This window comes from Dama dama, chromosome 15, assembly GCF_033118175.1.
Source record: "Dama dama isolate Ldn47 chromosome 15, ASM3311817v1, whole genome shotgun sequence".
Classification (NCBI taxonomy): Eukaryota; Metazoa; Chordata; class Mammalia; order Artiodactyla; family Cervidae; genus Dama; species Dama dama.
In genome coordinates, this window is record NC_083695.1 from 31,707,798 (window position 1) to 31,728,503 (window position 20,706).

Sequence of the window (20,706 nt, forward strand, 5' to 3'; positions counted from 1 at the left end):
TTGCCCTCACAGATCACCAGAAAGGGCTCAGGGAACCCCCGGGAGTCCATGAACCATACTTTGAGAAGTCTGTTTTAAGCCATAAAAATGTCAGCTACTTTAAAAAACAAACAACAACAACAAAAACCTATCAAGCAGAACATTTAGTGGAAAGAGGGACAATACAGAAGAGACAATACAGACAATACAATACAATACAATACAAACTAGACCAGCCTTATGAATGTAAGTACTCTTTCTCCATTTTCAGGAGCATAGATTAAGTTATTGAAATTCAGGGTCATAACCGAACACAACTGTATTCTGCATTAGAAACTGGTACACCAATCCAATATTGTCTTTCTTCCTGCCTGCTATCCAAGGTGGTTCCTATCACATGATATATAATACCACTAAAGTAGGTTTATAGTCCCTGCACAAATTAATATTAAGACTCAAAGTTTGAAGTTAAACTTCTTTTTGTAAATATATATTGAATGTCTACAACATGCAAGGTTCATAATAGGTGCTGGGCTTATAAAATTTTACAAGCACAGTTCCTGCCCTTGGGCAACTTATATATATATAATAAGACTTAAACCCTGATATAAATTTATTTTTGCCACATTCAGTGGTTCCCAAATGAGTTTGATGATCAACTGTCTCAGAATTATCTGGGGAAATTTTAAAAATACATATTCCTGGCTTAAGAAATATGATGTTAAAGTGAATCAGGATGGTGCTCAAGAATTTGGATTTTTTTAAAGTGACCCAAGTGTTTCCATATAATCATGGGTCTGGAAATGAATACAAAGTACTTGCAGCAAAAAATGGACTTGGTCTTTGTCCCTGGTACTGTGCTCAGTCTTGTTCGACTCTTTTGCAACCCTCTGGACTGTAGTCTGCCAGGCTTCTCTGTCCACAGGATTTTCCGGGCAAGAATACTGGAGTGGGTTGCCAGGCCCTCCTCCAGGGGATCTTCCCTATCCAAGGATGGAACCCGTGTCTCTTATGTCTCCTGCCTTGGCAGGTGGATTCTTTACCACTGAGCCACCTGGAAAGCCTGTCGCTAGTAGTGTGACACATAAAATATGATCTATTTCATCTTCAATATTTCAAAAGTGTATTATCATTTGAAGACCTTGTTATCAAGAGACAGAGTAAATATTTTTCATTCAGTTAAAATAGAAATTGACATACTTTTCAAACATTGTATAGTTCGTCTGCCTTTATCACATAAAAATAATAATGTGAGATGTTACCATAGCAGTTTGCATCACATGACACCACTGTAAGAAGCAAAACATCTTTTGCAACAAGAATCTGATGACAAAGTGTTGTTTTATAGAGCTTTGATTAAATTCCTTTAAAATGAATTCAATGAAATGCCCCCTGTTCCATTATGCTTATCTTTAGGATTCCACAGATTAGCTTATAGTATTTAAAAACTTATACAGTTTTTCTTCATAGTTTCTTTTGAGGATATGTTATGTTTGAGGAGCTATTGAGAGACTTATGATCCATAGTTTCTGTTGCAGTCAGTGTTCTTTGCCAATATTGTAGCTAGAATTATATTCGAGTAAATAAGACAAAGTTTTAAAAACAAGCTTAATATTTCCTTCTTTCTTACCACAAAGAGGGAAAAAAGAAATAGCTAACTCGGCCATAAATATGATTAATAAAAGTTGATATATATATATTTCTGTTAATCTTATGATTGATAATAACTTCAAAATTAAAGACTCCCTGCACAGATCTTGATTTCTAAATATTTTCCCCCATGAAGAGGAATCAAATCTTCTTGAACAAATGGCTGATTTCAGGGCTAGCACAGGAAGATACAAGATGATCTGGAACATCCTGTTGTGTCAGAAATAAGTGCTCAAAAAATAAATGGGGACATGTCAATAGCAGCCTGCTTGAAGGGCCTCTCATTGGGCAAATGTGGGATAACTAGAGTATCAAAATAAGAACAGTAATGAATTATGATCCATTGAATAAAATAAGAATTTATTTGTGTGTTCTAATGAGAGTGGGGGGGGGGGGAGGAAAAGCTGTTCTCTATAGAGCTTGCCCACTGATAGATGTAGAGAGAGTGGTGCAGTTGGAAAAATCACCATTTTGCAACTATCATAGAAAAGATTGGTTTGGAAAACATCATCAATGGATTCTAAACCTAGGGGAAAAGTTTGATGAGAAGCAGTATTTTTTTTCAAATCTTCAAAGTATCTCTTCATGGTTTGTCAATTTTTTTAGAAGTATAATAGAGTGGGACAGGCCCAACCGTTAGCATGTGGCCGTCGTTGGACACCATTACCACACAACCCATTACCAGGCAATAGTTACCCCAAAACCGCTGACACAGGATGGTTAGAGCGGTAGTTACAGGTCCTATTCAATCACTGATCGGCACCACAGGGGACTGCTCCCTCAAGTGAGCAACTGTCAATGAGCAACTCTTAGTAGTCCTGCTCAGCCATTGGTTGCCACTACAATGGGCCTCTCCCCCAAGGACCAACTGTCAGTAAGTGACCGGTAGTGGCCCATTCAGCTAATGGTCAGTGGAATGGCAGTCATCAGGCAAAGAATGAGGTAAGAGTGGATCCTGGCCTTCTCACTGGGACTCTCAGGCTCACCTGGCCTCTGGCCAGTGCGTAAGCTGCAGGGCCCAGGGAACAGGCTAAGGGGATGTGTCCTGCAGAGCTCCACAGCCCTTGCCACGGCTGCCCACTGGGCCAGGCCCAGGCCTTGAGGCAGCAGTTAACCTCTCCCCAGTCCTGCCCCTGTGAAGTAATGGCATTGTCTGTCTGCCTGGGGTATAGTCTGTGGGTTTTGCCTCTGCCGTGTGGGCAGCCTGAGGAGGCTGAGGGCCAGCTGAGTCCTAAATGCCTGGCTCCCCAGTGATAACAGCCACCAACTGAGAGCTGCCCCTTCTTAGCCAGGACCTGACCTCAGGGGGTGACAGTTTGTGCCTTAGGATCTGGCCCTTTCTTGTCAGAACAGAGAATAACGTTTGTTTGGTGATGCATGCTACGTCGCTTCAGTTGTGTCCAGCTCTTTGTGACCCCATGGACTGTAGCCCTCCAGGCTCCTCTTTCCATAGGATTTCCCGGGCAAGAATACTGGAGTGGGTTCCTATGCCTTCCTCCAGGGGATCTTCCCGACCCAGGGATCAAACCTGCATCTCTTATGTCTCCTGCATTGGCAAGCGGGTTCTTTACCACTAGCACCCCCTGTTTGGTGCCGGTTTACAGAAACATCAGTATCTGATCATGCATGACTGGACACCAAGAACAAGGGATCTGACACCAAGAAGTTTGCAACAACTAACCACGCCCCTTCCCCATTTTTCCTAGAAAAGGGCTTTGCTGAGAGTTTTGGGGGAGTTTGGGGTTTTTAAGGTATGAGCCACTCATCTCTTTCCATGGCTTTCAATAAACATTTCTGTGTTCCAAACTCCCACATTTCGGTTTTGTTTGGCCTCACTGTGCACCAGGCATATTGACTTGTGTTTAGGTAACAGAAGAGGGGAAAAGTAACTATACAGTGGAGAAACTAGGCAACACTTTAATCAGTGACCATATGCCTCCAAATGAGATACTCTGAGAAGGACATAATGTCACTTAAATCTAATTGTGAGGAAATGTCAACCAAACCCATATTAAAGAACATTCTCTTAAATAACTCATGAAAGAACCCCCTCCCAGAAAAAAATGTTGAGGAACTATTTAGTAAAAGGGACTAAAGAGACTTGATGGGACTTCCCTGGTTAAGAACTCCCCTGCCAATGCAGGAGATGTAAAGAGATATGGGTTTGATCCCTGGGTCACAAAGATCTCTGAAGGAGGGCATGGCAACCAACTCCAGTATTCTTACCTAGAGAATCCCTTGGACAGAAGAGCCTGGTGGGCTACAGTCCTTAGTGTTGAGAAAAGTCAGACACAATTGAAGTGACTTAGCATGCAAACACAAGGAGACTTAACAACTAAAGTCAACACATGATTCAAACTGGAACTTGTACCAGAGCAGGGGAAATACTATTAAAGATTAATTGAAACAGTTGACAAAGTTGGAATATGGACCACAGATTAGAAAAAAGTAGCTCCCACATTTGATAATTGTGTGGTGATTATATAAAGTAAGTTATTTTTCATAGTAAAAAAACACATTGAGGTATGAAGAGATAAGGAAGCATAATGCATGCAATCTATTCTCAAATGGTTAAAAAAAATAAAATATCTACAGACAGAGAATGCAAATGTGGCCAAAAAAAAGTTGTTGAACTTGAATAAATAATATTCAGAAATTCTCTGTCCTATTCTTGCAATTTTTCTATAAGTTAAAAAAAAAAAAAACTTTAAGCGTTCTCCACTTTGTCTCTCTTAGGCTTCATCCCAAAATGGGCTAGAATGGGTTCATTCATCATGAACCTTCATTTAGTTATTTTATTTCTACTATTATTACTAGTCAGGTGGTAGTTATCTTTTATAATTTTAGTTAATTATATACTATCAAAAGAAGGAAAGCAACTGACTTTATGAAAGGCAAAAAGCAGTTCCCTCTTTAAAAAAATTTTGAATGATATATTTTTATTGAGCCCAACATATCCAAAATATCACTTCAACAATTAACTGACATAAAATATATTAATGAGATATCTTAGGTTTTTATGTTTGATAACATATCTACAAAATCAATGTGTATTTTATATTTACAGCACATCTCAATTTGGACTTTTTTTTTTTTTTGCCTCACTGCTTGGCTTGTGGGAATATAGTTCCCTGACCAAAGATTGAACCCCGGGCCATGGCACTGAAAGTGCCAAGTTCTAACCATAGACTGCTAGGGAAAATCCCCATGGATTTTTTTAAAAGTTGAAGTATAGTTGATTTACAATGTTGTTTTAGTTTCAGGTGCATAGCAAAGTGATTCAGTTATACATACAGATACATATTCTTTTTTCAGATTTTTATCCACTATAGATTATTACAAAATATTGAGTATAACTTCCTGTGCTATATAGTTGGTTCTTCTTGTTTATCTATTTTGTATATAGTAGTGTGTGTATGTTAATCCCAAACCCCTAATTTATCCCTCCCTTCTTCCCCACACATCTCAATTTGGATTGGCCACATTTCAGGAGTTAAATAGCCACATGTGGTTAAATGGCAGTATTTGACAGCACAATGCTAGGGAAAAAGACAAATGTAGTCAAGGGGACTTGCAAAATGCCATAGTAAATGCAGTGACAGAGATTATGTTCAGGATCCCTCAACCACCGGAGTTTAGACTTGAGCCTCCAGTGACGTTCCAACTCCAGACCTGTTCATTCTGTCACACATGAGAGACTTTGTCCACTTCCAACAATGGCCCCATGGCTGGCCTCAGCCAACCAATCTCAATATATTCAAAACAAACTTCATCATCTTACTTCAAATACCTCTTCCTGCTCTCTCATTTGATATTTCAGTCAATAGTACCATTATCTATCTGTTCACACAAGTCATCTTCATTATATCTTTGGGAAAATGAGCACTTTATCTAGAAGATAATTTAAAATCAAATGCTTATCAAAAAATGCACCCTCTTCTCCACCCTAACTAACTGAGCTTTTTCAGGCCACTTTTATCTCTCACATGAGTTACTATAAGAATTCTAGCCTCCAATTTTATTGAGATATAAGTGACATACATCATTGTATAAGTTTAAGGTGTATAGCATAATGGTTTGATACAGATAGAGTAAAAAGCCAAAGAAAGAAAAATTTCCTTAAAAATATGAACCTCTTCATGAATTTTCATGGCATCTTTATGGAGAGCCATGGTAATCTCTGTGTCATTCCCTTTTAAGACAGGGAATACAGAAAAATAAGTTGAAGAGCATGACCTTTGCTTTTCCCAAGCTCAATACAATATGATTTCTCAACGAGTACCTTTAAGGACTAGATAATTTCTAACTCTGGGCTTCCCTGGTGGCTTACTGGTAAAAATCTCACCTGGCAGTGCAGGAAACGTGGGTTCAATCCCTGGTCAGTAAGATTCCCTTGAGATGGCAGTGAGAACCCACTCCAGTATTCTTGCCTGGGAAATCCCATGAATAGGAGGAGCCTGGCGGGCTACAGTCCATGGGGTCGCAGAGCTGGACACTCCTTAGCGACTAAACAACAACAGCAATCTCTAATGTTAGGAGCAAGTCAGGGCGTCCCCGGAAGTCCAGACCTAGATACATCTTCTGGCACAGCCACATCCCAGCCCCTCTAAAAGAATTCCTAATCCCAGTTGCAGGAACTTTTTATATTTGCAACTAAAGTTTGATTCTACATATTTTAAGAAATTAACTGAAACAACTGTTTAGATGAATTAAGGTTAAGCAAGTACACATTCCAGTCTTCCTAAAATTATTTTAGAAAATTAATTTTTCTACTTCCTATAAGCATCATCAAGTTTCCTCTAAATAATTGTCAAGTTGGAGGGTTTTTTCCTTTTTTCTAATTCTAATTTGTCTCATAATTCTTAAACATTACTTTCTAATTACAAATGTATGCATGCCCTTAAATTCGAACAGTTGAAAAATGTATGAGATAAAATGCATGCCTTACTTTTTATCTCATACACTTCTCAATTGTTTGAATTGTTCTCAATTTGAAAGTGTTCTCAATTCAATTGTTTGAATTGAGAAGTGGGTTCTCAATACACAATGGGTTGTCTCTAATGTTACCCACAAAGATAACGACTTTTATGATTTTGTGTCCTTCTAGACTTTTTTCCATGCTTCTGTCAATGTATCTATCTGTATGTGTATACAGTGTTTAAAAAAGTGGTAATCATTTTGCACAGTTTGTTCTTTTATTTCTTACTTAACACTTAGATCTTTTTTAAATTTAACTTTTAGGGACTTCCCTGGCAATCTGGTGGTTAAGACTCCACACTTCCACTTCAGAGAGTGTAGGTTCAATTCCTAGTCAGGGTATTAGGATTCCACATGCTAAACGTCAGGGCTACAAAAATTCTTTTTAATTTAATTGTTAGTTTATCAAAGCTATGCATATATAGTTTTTTTTTACAAGTAGTATAACAGTCAAATAATTTAACTAGCAAAAATTGCTTCTAATCATTATGTAACGCATTCACATGGCTTAAAATTCAGAAAGTACAATGGTGTACAACATGAATATCCCACTTCTACCTGTCCCTGAGATACCCAAATCTACTCATGGGCAACAAATGACATTGGTTTTTATACATCCTTCATTCATATACAGATACATGCACACACACACACACACACACAGAAGGTCTTTTTATATCATTATATAAACGGGTTCCTCAATTTGATATAGCTATGTCATATTATATTGTATCAGTTCAGTTCAGTCGCTCAGTCCTGTCCGACTCTTTGCAACCCTGTGAACCACAGCATGCCAGGCCTCCCTGTCCATCACCAACTCCCGGAGTTTACTCAAACTCATGTCCATTGAGTCACTGATGCCATCCAACCATCTCATCCTCTGTTGTTCCCCTTCTCCTCCTGCCCCCAATCCCTCCCAGCCTCAGGGTCTTTTCCAATGAGTCAACTCTTCGCATGAGATGGCCAAAGTATTGGAATTTCAGCTTCAGCAACAGTCCTTCCAGTGAACGCCCAGGACTGATCTCCTTTAGGATGGACTGGTTGGATCTCCTTGCAGTTCAAGGGACTCTCAAGAGTCTTCTCCAACACGACAGTTCAAAAGCATCAATTCTTCGGCACTCAGCTTTCTTCACAGTCCAACTCTCAATCCATACATGATCACTGGAAAAACCATAACCTTGACTAGATGGACCTTTGTTGGGAAAGTAATGTCTCTGCTTTTTAATATGCTGTCTAGGTTGGTCATAACTTTCCTTCCAAGGAGTAAGCATCTTTTAATTTCATGGCTGCAGTCACCATCTGCAGTGATTTTGGAGCCCCAAAAAATAAAGTCAGTCACTGTTTCTACTGTTTCCCCATCTATTTGACATGAAGTGATGGGACCAGATGCCATGATCTTAGTTTTCTGAATGTTGAGCTTTAAGCCAACTTTTTCACTCTCCTCTTTCACTTTTGTCAAGAGGCTCTTTAGTTCCTCTTCACTTTCTGCCATAAGGGTGGTGTCATCTGCATATCTGAGGTTATTGATATTTCTCCCGGCAATCTTGATTCCAGCTTGTGCTTCTCCCAGCCCAGCATTTCTCAGGATGTACTCTGCGTATAAGTTAAGTAAGCGGGGGACAATATACAGCCTTGATGTACTCCTTTTCCTATTTGGAACCAATCTGTCGTTCCATGTCCAGTTCTAACTGTTGCTTCCTGATCTGCATACAGGTTTCTCAAGAGGCAGGTCAGGTGGTCTGGTATTCCCATCTCTTGAAGAATTTTCCACAGTTTGTTGTGATCCACACAGTCAAAGGCTTTGGCATAGTCAGTAAAGCAGAAATAGATGTTTTTCTGGAACTCTCTTGCTTTTTTGATGATCCAGCGGGTGTTGGCAATTTGATCTCTGGTTCCTCTGCCTTTTCTAAAACCAGCTTGAACATCTGGAAGTTCATGGTTCACGTATTGCTGAAGACTGGCTTGGAGAATATTGACCATTACTTTACTAGTGTGTGAGATGAGAGCAATTGTGCAGTAGTTTGAGCATTCTTTGGCATTGCCTTTCTTTGGGGTTGGCATGAAAACTGACCTTTTCCAGTCCTGTGGCCACTGCTGAGCTTTCCAATTTTGCTGGCATATTGAGTGCAGCACTTTCACAGCATCATCTTTCAGGATTTGAAATAGCTCCCCAGGTCGGTAGGTGCCCAATATTCTACTGGAGATCAGTGGAGAAATAACTCCAGAAAGAATGAAGGGATGGAGCCAAAGCAAAGACAATACCCAGTTGTGTATGTGACTGGTGATGGAAGCAAGGCCTGATATTGTAAAGAGCAATATTGTATAGGAACCTGGAATGTTAAGTCCATGAATCAAGGCAAATTGGAAGTGGTCAAACAGGAGATGGCAAGAGTGAATGTCGACATTCTAGGAATCAGCAAACTAAAATGGACTGGAATGGGTGAATTTAACTCAGATGACCATTATATCTACTACTGTAGGCAGGAATCCCTTAGAAGAAATGGAGTAGCCATCATGGTCAATAAAAGAGCCCGAGATGCAGTACTTGGATGCAATCTCAAAAACAACAAAATGATCTCTGTTCATTTCCAAGGCAAACCATTCAATATCGTGGTAATCCAAGCCTATGACCCAACCAGTAACACTGAAGAAGCTGAAGTTGAACGGTTCTATGAAGACCTACAAGACCTTTTAGAACTAACACCCAAAAAAGATGTCCTTTTCATTATAGGGGACTGGAATGCAAAAGTAGGAAGTCAAGAAACATCTGGAGTAACAGGCAAATTTGACCTTGGAGTACAGAATGAAGCAGGGCAAAGGCTAATAGAGTTTTGCCAAGAGAATGCACTGGTCATAGCAAACACCCTCTTCCAACAAGACAAGAGAAGACTCTACACATGGACATCACCAGATGGTCAACACCAAAATCAGATTGATTATATTCTTTGCAGCCAAAGATGAAGAAGCTCTATACAGTCAGCAAAACCAAGACTGGGAGCAGACTGTGGCTCAGATCATGAACTCCTTATTGCCAAATTCAGACTGAAATTGAAGAAAGTGGAGAAAACCGCTAGACCATTCAGGTATGAGCTAAATCAAATCCCTTATGACTATACAGTGGAAGTGAGAAATAGATTTAAGGGACTAGATCTGATAGAGTGCCTGATGAACTATGGACAGAGGTTTGTAACATTGTACAGGAGAAAGGGATCAAGACCATCCCCATGGAAAAGTAATGCAAAAAAGCAAAATGGCTGTCTGAGGAGGCCTTACAAATAGCTGTGAAAAGAAGAGAAGCAAAGGAAAAAAGGAAAGATATACCCATCTGAATGCAAAGTTCCAAAGAATAGCAAGGAGAGATAAGAAAGCCTTCCTCAGCGATCAATGCAAAGAAATAGAGGAAAACAACAGAATGGGAAAGACTAGAGATCTCGTCAAGAAAATTAGAGATACCAAGGGAACATTTCATGCAAAGATGGACACAATAAAGGACAGAAATGGTATGGACCTAACAGAAGCAGAAGATATTAAGAAGAGGTGGAAAGAATACATGGAAGAACTGTACAAAAAAGATCTTCACGACCCAGATAATCACGATGGTGTGGTCACTCACCTAGAGCCAGAGATCCTGGAATGGGAAGTCAGGTGGGCCTTAGAAAGCATCACTACGAACAAAGCTAGTGGAGGTGATGGAATTACATTGTAGAGACATGCCTTTATTTCATCAGTCACCTGGTTGTTTAGTCAGACTGTTTCTAATTCTTGCTGTTAAACATAATCCGCTATGAATAACCTTGAATATACATCATTTTGCCAATATGTGGGTAATCTATGGAATAGATAGATTCCTAAAAGCAGAGCTGTGAGTCAAAATTTTCACCGATTAGGTTCTAAGAAGGAGATTCTGGGACAGAAATTTAGAGTTCTGGGTGTTTTTAGGGAGTGCCCTTGGATTTAACAGCAGTGCAAGGGAGAAGGAGGAAGTGGGATTGAGCAAAAGGAGAAGCTAAACTTTGAAGTTGCCGCATGAAGCCTCAGCCAACTACTTAGGAAAGCCATGGACCTGAGATGGCCTATCAGAATTGGCCCACGTTGGGTGCCTCTTTCAGGCGCTCAGTCGTGTCTGACTCTTTGCAACCCCATGGGATTTTCCAAGCAAGAATCCTGTAGCGGGTTGCCATTTCCTTGTCCAGGGGATCTTTCTGATCCAAGGATTCAACCCTCGTCTCTGGCATTGGCAGGCAGATTGTTTACCACTGGGCACCCAGGAAGCCCTTACACATTGAGTGAAAAAGGCCTTTGTACCTCCTTCTCTGTTAGTCATTGGTTGTGGGCTGTCCCAGGAAGGCATTGACTTTTGGTGGGGCAACTCTTTGCAGCAAGGCAAAACTCTCAAGGGCTGACAGTTGAAGACTGTCTACTGACATATCTTCCAGAAGCTGGCACAATAAAACCTTCCTTGAAACGGGGTATCTAAGTGTCACATCTCCATGTTCAACCCCAAAGGATATGTGACGTTGGTGGATTTTGCCAAATTGCCACACCAATTTATACTCCCACCCCGCAATTTACGAGAGTGTCTGTTTACTCATTATCCTCCCCAACTCAGAATTTTATCAAGCTTCTGAATCTTTGTCAATCTGATTAGGTGAAATGTGATGTCTTGCTTGCCTTCTTGCTAAATCACTACAGTTGTGTCCAACTCTTTGCAATCCTGTGAACTGTAGCCCACCAGGCTCCTCTGTCCATGGGATTCTCCAGGCAAGAATACTGGAGTAGTTTGCCCTCCTCCAGGGATATTACCAACCCAGAGATTGAACACATGTCTCATTATGTCTCCTCCTTGGCAGGTGAGTTGCTTACCACTGGGGAGCCCAGTGATGTCTTGGTATAGTTTTAATTTTCCTATCTTTTTTTTTTTTTTTTTGAGGGAAGTCAAACTTCTTTTTGTCCTTTTTTTTTCTTTGAAGTGTCTGTTTCTATCCTTTGCACATTTTCCTACTGGGCTAATTTTTAAAAAATAATTTGTAGGAACTCTTAATGTTAAAGATTAACATTTAACACCCCAGGCGAATTCTTTACTGTCTGAGTCACTACGGAAGCCAGACTTGATCCTTTTAAAATGTAAATCAGTCATTTCACTTCCTCAATGGATCTCCATTTCCCTTGTGAGGCTGTCACGGCTAACACCATGGCAGGCAGCCTAGATTAGGAGTAGGCCTGGTTTCCCAGGGTAACATAATAATCAGGCCTCCTAGAGCCAGCCAATCAACATATGCCTAGCCAGAGAAAAGGGAACCTATCAGGGGAAAGCTGAAAGCCCCACGTTGGGCCAACAAAAATTACCTTGCAACTGTGTAACCTATCAGCTTGCGCCAACTACCCACTGTGTAACCAATCCGATTGCGCCAACTACCTGCTGCTTATTTTGACCTAATAAATACCCGAGAGAACTGGGGCTCGGGGCCTTTCGGCCTCACAGACCTGGTGAGGGCGGGAGGCCCTGGCTCGAGTCAGTAATAAATTCCCCTATTGCGAGTTGCATTGTTTCGAGGAGTCTTCTTTCCTGACCGGGGACTCGGACTACGGGCAGAACACCCTCAGAGAGAAAATAGTTATTACAGTGATCAGCAGGGCTGTGCAAGACACATCTCCCATCTTGTACCTCTCTGACTTCATTTCCTACTGCTGCTCCAGCATCCCTCCGTCTCATGTTTCTCCACCCTCACTAGAAGTTCCCTCTGCCTACAAAGTTCTTCTACCAGATAGCCACATGATGAATTCCCTGATTCCAATCCTTTTCAGGATTGAATTCTTGAGTCTTACCTGAAGTATCGCTTCAGTGACGCTTATCCTCATAATCCTACTTTAAATTGTTATACACACCCTATACCCCTCCCCAACTAGAACAATTTTAATTTTCCTTACCCTGCTTTACATTTTCTTTTTAAAATAACATTTACTACCTTCTAATTGAGCTTCCTGGTGGGCTCAGATGGTAAAGAATCTGCCTGCAGTGCGGGAGACCTGGGTTCAATCCCTGGGTTGGGAAGATCTCCTGGAGGAGGGGATGGCAACCCACTCCAATATTCTTGCCTGGAGGATCCCTATGGACAGAGGAGCCTGGCGGGCTACAGTCCATGGGGTCGCAAAGAGTCAGACGCAACTGAGCAACTAAGCACAGCACAGCCTTTTAATATAGAAGAATGTTATGTTTATTATCTTACTGTCTGTGCTAGAATGAAAGCTCCATGAGAACAGTGTTTTTGACTCAAAGTGAATATTCAATAAATGTTTATTGTAAATTAATATCTTTTTCCTTTGTATGTTTCAACTCATCAGAAAAGCTATTTTTGTGCATCTTGGATCCACCTGTCTCAACCTTTTGTTTTGTTCGTATCTGTCATTCATGAACTTGCCTTCATTATCAATTTGAGAATCCCCTTCACCTATCACCTATGGTAAATCTCCTGGTACCAGTATCCTTGTTGTCTTTCTTGTTTTTCTCCCTCTTTTTTCATGAGCATTTCCTCTTGCTTAGTTTATTCTTTCTTTTTGATGATAGCTTTCTAAGAAAGAAAGCAAAGTTTCTGAGATTTTATATGTCTAAAATTGTCTTTCATCTGGCTGTAGGCTTAACTGATAGTATGACCAGGTATAGAACTCTAGATTAGGAACAATTTTTCTTGAAAAGTTTTGAGACATTTCACCACTCTCTTCTAGCTTCCAGTGTTGGTCTCAAGAAGTGCAGTGAAATTTTAATTCTTGATCTTTTACACATATTTTCTCTCTGAAAGTTCTTAGGTCTTCTCTTTTTCCCCCAGGGCATGATGTATCATGTTGTGTGATTTTTCATATTTAATCTGCTGGCCACTCAGTAGGTCCTTTATCAGGGGACTTGTGTCCTTTAGTTCTAGGACCTTGATTTGCTCCTTTGATAATTTCCTCCTGTCTGGTTTCCCTGGTCTAGAATTTCTTCAGAAGTGGTATCGGTTTTCAAAAAGCACTCAGTAGATTGGTGTCAAGATTGCTATTTACTAGACGTAATTTGCATGATAGTACAGAGAGGGAAATGAAAGAAACAACAGAATCCCAAGATTTAATAATACATGAAGTCCTCATCAAGAGACAAAATCAGTAGGCTATCACTTTCTAAGAATAGCTGAGCTAAGGTTGTCTCTTGTGCCAAACAGGGAGTGATCACCACTTTTAAGGCTCTCCAGATATCCTAAAAGTTAGAACAGTATCTAGCACATTGTGGGAAATTGGTAAATATTTACTGAATGAATAGATGTCCTTCACAAGTATTTGCACTTAAGTACATTCATTAGATAATAGAAAATAAACACTTGAACACACACCTCAAGCAGCATATTCTGGGGAGTTCCTAATTTTTATCTCTTAAAACATTTAAAATAATGAGATCTGGTATTTGCATTTTTTGTCACATCTACTTCTCTATCAACTTGGAGTCACAATTCATATTCACTCTGGAGTAAAGGGAGCTATTTTGCTATAATACATAAGTATCATTTTTGATATTTCAAAATTTTAGTATCATTTTGATGTTTGACATTGACTGTCAACAATTTAGTATAAAGTTTTTTTATTAAGCGCTGGATATATATATAAGGTGAGGGGCTTAAAAGTAAGCCAACCAAATATGATACTGTTTCTTTTATCCCAAATCAAACTTCCTTTCATTTTTCTTGATGAATATCATAGGATTTTTTCCCCAAGCCAAGTGACTTTATTTATTCTTTTAGGAAATCAAGACAAATAATCTCAAGGACTCTACATCTTGCCCAGCATGGTATAGAATGGTATTTGAGACACTAGGTAGGTGAATTTGGTCCAATATCAGTTGGCTTTGAGGATGCCCAGGATTTGCTGTTTACAGTTTTGTTTGCTTTGCACTTTGAAAAAGCACACCAAAGCTATAGTATTACTGGTGGTAGGTGGAAAAAATATGAATAAACCAGGAAGTAAGGTTGATCTTTTTCTTTGTTACCTTTTATTTTTACTTCTGCTGATATGCCTTACTCAACAGCATGTAGAAACACAGGTCCTTAATATCTCAAAAGAGATAAGAACAAGTGAGAGAGTAGAATTTGAATTCAGAATTGAGAAGAATTCTGTTGTACATAATCACACCATCCCAAAACTAGAGAACAGCACTTAAATAGTGGATAGATATGCTTCTGAGGTCAAATTCAGGAGATTGCTAATTAAGACCTTAAAAAAAATTTCAATGATTTACATGTAAATTTGCATTAACACTAAGTTAAAGTATGTATTCTAATCTTAAGTCATCTATTGATCTATATAGTTTTCCATGAAATTGTTTATACTTGATATAAACAGTTATAAGGTTAACCCAGGAGGCTAAATTCTTAGGTAAAGTGTATCGATTTGAATCCTTGAAGAAGCGGACACCAAAATGAGATCTGACGTGTAAGGGATTTATTGGAAGGAATGGTTATGAAAGACAAAGGGGAAAGGAGAAGGGGCATACAGGGAGAATGAGGCAGGTCTAACACCTGTGACAGGAGAGAAAGAAGGAAGGATTGAAGGAAAGAACCTCAAACCATAGAGCAATTCTGAGAAAATCTCACCCAGGCCAGTGGGGAATCCCTGAGCAGGTTACCAGTTAAAGGAATCCTGCTTTGTGGAGGAATAGAATGGAATGTTCTTACATCTTGCTGCCATTGACTGGGAATAACCTAAGGGATTCCCTGGTGGCTCAGATGGTAAAGAATCTGCCTACAATGTGGGAGACCTTGGTTTGCTCCCTGGGCTGAGAAGATCCCTGGAGAAGGAAATGGCAGCCCACTCCAGTATTCTTGCCTGGAGAATCCCCAGGGACAGAGAAGCCTGGTGGGCTACAGTCCATGGGGTCGCAAGTGGTCGGACACGACTGAGCGACTAAGCACACACAGCACAGCCTAAGGGAAGCATGGCCTGACCCAAAAGCATTAGAGTAAAAAATGTATCAGTGGTCAATCAGCTATGCTCCCTGCGGCAGTATCTCTTAAAGGAAATCTGAGTGGGCACTTCCATGACTACCACAGTCTACCTCTTATTCTGCACAAATCCATTTCTTTGTGTATGTTTGGGAAATAGATTTGCCGTGGTTCCTGTGGGCTTCTTTTCCCATGGGGAAACCTAGAAGTGGAATATTAGTAGGACTAAGCTACAGTCTCCCAAAACTGCAATTAGTCTCAGGCTGTCATTTCGCTCCTTCACTACCCATTCTAAGTTTCTTGTGCCCTCAGCTATTACCTCCTCAGGTCGTTACCATTAATTAGGTGAGTGTATTGTATTCAACTGAGTATCTGTCTCAGTTTTAGGAACATATTTTCTAGTAATATGTTCATGAGGTGGAAAATGTGAAAAGTTCCTTTAACTAGCCAAGGACCCTGTCTTACATGACTTTAAAAATTTGAATCATGTCCTCTTAATTTCTAAACAATTGTGGTGTTGATATTTGTGAACAAAATAAAGTAGATAATGAATCATGGAGCATGTGAAGAGGCCACTGTTTTATTGGAAATACTTTTTGACTCATTATTAGGTTTTTTTTTCCAATGGCTCTAATATTATCTAACATATTTTATTATTAGAAAATTTATCCACACAGATAGATTATATTTGGTAGAAGTGAAACAAATGACATGCCATACCTTTGTATTTAGAGGGGTTATATTCTTTTATATTGTTATTATTGATTCTCTTTAATAGGCCTGTGTATTTAAATTACTGAATTCCCTTAGGCCACTTTCTTTAATTCTCTGGGTTTCAGTTCCTCGGCTATAATCTATTATGGAATTTGTCACTACGTCATGAAAATTAATTAGGAATACTATTTATTATAACTAAGTTTTAAAACATCTGTGAGGACTAATTGTTAATACCTATTAAGTTCCTGGAATTTTTTGGCTCAAAACAAATACAATTGTTTTCATTTTATGCAGTGTAACTATTATCCTTTCAGCATGTTTTTGGGCAGTCTTCATAAATGGCAGAAATTAGAGGAACATGAAAGCCACAGATTTTGACTAGCAGTATAAAACATTTTCTTTGGACTTTTGTGCAAATAATTTAAAAGTTAAAAGTAATTGGAATTTCTCACACATATCACATGGGTATATTATAATCATTAACATTTAGAACCATTATAGATTGTGCAAGATAAACTGTTTAGTATTTCAGAAGTAACCAAATACCTGAGAAGGGGAACTTCTTCTTTATAGGAGAATTCTAGCTAATACTTACAGAAAAAAGTTAAAGAATTTTAAATTATGCAACTCCTAATGAAATAATGAACCTAGGCAATGATAACCAATAGATGCTAAAACCACTAAAAGGAAGGTTGAGTGGACAACTTTAAAATGGATCTATCTACCTGAAAACACTTGAGTCTACTAGTCAAAACTAAACATCATTAAAAGTAAGAAAGAAACTTCCCTGGTGGTATAGTGGCTTTGAGTCTCTGTTCCCAGTGCAGGAAGCATGGATTCAATCCCTGGTCAGGGAGCTAGATCACACACACTGCAGTTGAGACCCAGCACAGCCAAATAAATAAAATGTTTAAAAAGTTCTTGAAACAATAAATTAAGACAGCCTTGGTATCAGGTTGGGATCCTAGAACAGAAAAAGGGCATTTGGTGAAAACTATGAAATTTCAATGTTCCTGAACAAACTTTGGATCTACTGGCCTACCATGCAGCAAAGTCAACTTACTGACATCAGGTTGTGGTGAAGGAAAATACAGGGTTATTTGCAGGGTGCCAAGCAAGGAAAAGGAGCTGCTAATGTGTAATAGACCTGAACTCCCAAATGGGTTTCAAGGAAGAGTTTTTAAAAGCAACATTTGGGGTGAGGATTGCAGCTCATGGACTTTCTTCTAATTGGTTAGTGTGAGGTAACAGGGTGATGTTCTGGGAATCTTAATCATCATCCTTCTGTTTCCAGCCAGTGTGGGGTCTATGTGTTTGTGGTCAGCATGTAGTCATCACCCTCCACCTGTGTGGAAGTCTTAGTTCCTGCAGAATAACTCAAAGATATAAATAGATTGTTATGTGTATCTCTTGAGGAAGAGCTAAGACTCTGTTTTATTGCTGAACTATGGCTGAAGCCATCTTTCTTAACTGCTTTTCCTTCATCCTTTCTCTAGTAACTGCTTGAGTCTTCTCTTTGAAACTCAGGGAAGGCCTAGGAGACTAAAACCGTTGTTGACAAACAAGAAACAGGGACATGGAGGGGCTTCAGTACCTGTGAGATAATATGAACTTTAGTTAATAATAAGGTATCAATATTAGTTTATTAATTGTAACAAATGTACCATACTAGCACAAGATATTAGTAATGGGAAAGCTGTGGGAATGGAGATAAGGTAAATACAGGACCTCTACTATTTGCTCAGTTTTTCTGTAAATCTAAAATTTTTCTAAAAATAATGTATGGTAATATAAACAATTAGACAAGCAGATATTATGTTCCTCCTGATGTAAGGAAATAGGAAGTGCAAAGAACCACTTACAAAGTATTCCCGACAAAAGGATCAGACCTGGAATCTAATCAAGCATCTAGATGAAATTACTAGTTTATTGGAAATGTGATGGATAGATGACTATATTAAATAATACCACAAGGATACAATCAACCAAATCCAAAATGGGGGATTTTTACAAAAGACCTCATTTCATAAATAAATAAGTGGTATAAAAAAAATGGAAGAGAAGAAACTGTAATAGACTAAAGACTTAAGAGATGTGTCAACCAAATGTAATATGTTGATTTTGAATCCTGTTTTGATGAAATCAACTGTGAAAAGGTATTTGGGGAAATTTGGACATGGATGAGGGATTAAATAATATTGAGAAATTACTTTTGATTTGTTAGGTGTGATAATGACATGTGGGTTTTTTGAAGTTTTTATCTGAGAGATAAACATCTGAAATATTTCAATTTAATATGAAAAAATGGAAATTTTTCATGTTTTTCAAAATGGAAAAGTATAAAATTAGATCCCTACTTGACAGTATACACAAAAATAAGTCCCAATTAAAGACCCAATTAGATTAACTTTTAAGTTAAAACTTGCATATTGCAAAAGTTATTATAAACCTCATGAAAAGACAAGCCATTTCTGTGCAGATACCCTATAAAAAACTGAGCACATGTGTATTGTGGCATTTCTTATAATAGCAAAATTTGAAAAAATCTAATATCTACTAATAGAAGAATGCAATCAGTGTGATTTATTCATTCTATAGAAATCTATACCACATAAATATAACAACATAGATAAATCTCTAAAATATGATGTGTAAAAAAAGTAAATTTCAAAAGGTAAGATGAAATATTATGCCAATATTGTTTAAAGTTTAAAAACACATAACACTATGTTATTAATGGACACATATAGGCAGAAGTATAAAGACAAACATGGAAAGAATACATACCACCTTCAAGATGGTCATTATCATGAGAAAAAAGAGAAAGAGATGAAAAGGCTGGGTTTTAACTTATCTAGAGCTTTTTGGTGATTTAAGAAAAAAACTGAAGCAAATAAAGTGAAATCTGCCTAGTGAACATATAGATGTTAGTTACACTATTTTGTGTATGTTTGCTGTATTTCATAATGTAGAAAGTTGGAAGAAATGGCTGAAGTAAAATGAAAGGACACATAGTCAAATATTTTGCCATAAATTTGATTGATAACCTTAACCAGATGACTCTGAAATATGATCCAGAATCATAAGTCTAGAATAATTCTTATGGAATGGAGTTCCCCACCTATCTTTTTTTCCAAGGATGGCTTCTCAATTCAGATGACTTTGGATTCATGGGGATGGGCCTAGTATTAGAATCATTATGTGTTATTATGCATTCCTTTCTCAATTCAATATTACTAAATGCTCACTCGGTCCAAAATACTATACTAAGGTTCCAGCCTCTTCAAAACCTAATTTCTTTCTAAGCTAGATGATAGCAACCAGTATTGACTCTAGATGGTGAATTAAATGGGTGTGAATCTTACTTACAAACTTGGATGCACAAGATATAAAATATTAGTTTTTAAAAATTAAACCTATAGCCCCATTTGAAAGCTGATAGGTTGGTGCAAAAGTAAGTGCGGTTTTTGCATTGTTGAAATTTGCTGTTTGATATTAAAATACTTTCTAATTAAATGTGGTTATGTTATACAGCATTTTAATGCTCATTTTTTGCTTTATGTTTTCTCTAATGACATTTCTTGCTGTTAATTTTATATTTATTTTAGACTAGAGAAATGATGTTAGACACAAAGCAAATTTGAGTAATTTTTTAATTTGAGTTCAAAATGGGTCATAAAGCAGTGGAGACAACTTACAACATCAACAATGCATTTGACCCAGCAACTGCTAATGCAGTGATGGTTCAAGAAGTTTTGCAAAGGAGATGGGAGCCTTGAAGGTGAGGAGTGCAGTGGCCGACCATTGGAAGTTGACAACAACCAAATGAGAGCCATCATCAAAGCTGATCCCCTTACAGCTACACAAGAAGTTGCCGAAGAACTCGATATTGACCATTCTATGGTTGTTGAGCATTTGAAACAGATTGAAAAGGTGAAAAAAGCTCGGTAAGGGGATGCCTTGTGAGATGACCACAAATCAAAAGAAACGTCGTTTTGGAGTGTCATCTTCTCTTATTCTACAAAACAACAAGCCATTTTTCAGATTGTGACGTGTGATGAAAAGCGGATTTTAGACAACAACCAGCTATGACCAGTTCAATGGTTAGACCTTGAAGAAGCCCCAAAGCACTTCCCAAAGCCAAACTTGCACCCAAAAAAAGGTCAGGGTCACTGTTTTGTGGTCTGCTGCCCATCTGATCCACTACAGCTTTCTGAATCCCAGTGAAACCATTTCATCTGAGAAGGATGTTCAGCAAATCTATGAGATGCATGGAAAACTGCAATGCCTGTAGTCGACATTGGTCAACAGAAAGGGCCCAGTTCTTCTCCATGATAATGCCCGACCATACATCTCACAACCAGTGCTTCAAAAGTTGAATGAATTGGGCTACGAAGTTTTGTGTCATCCACCATATTCA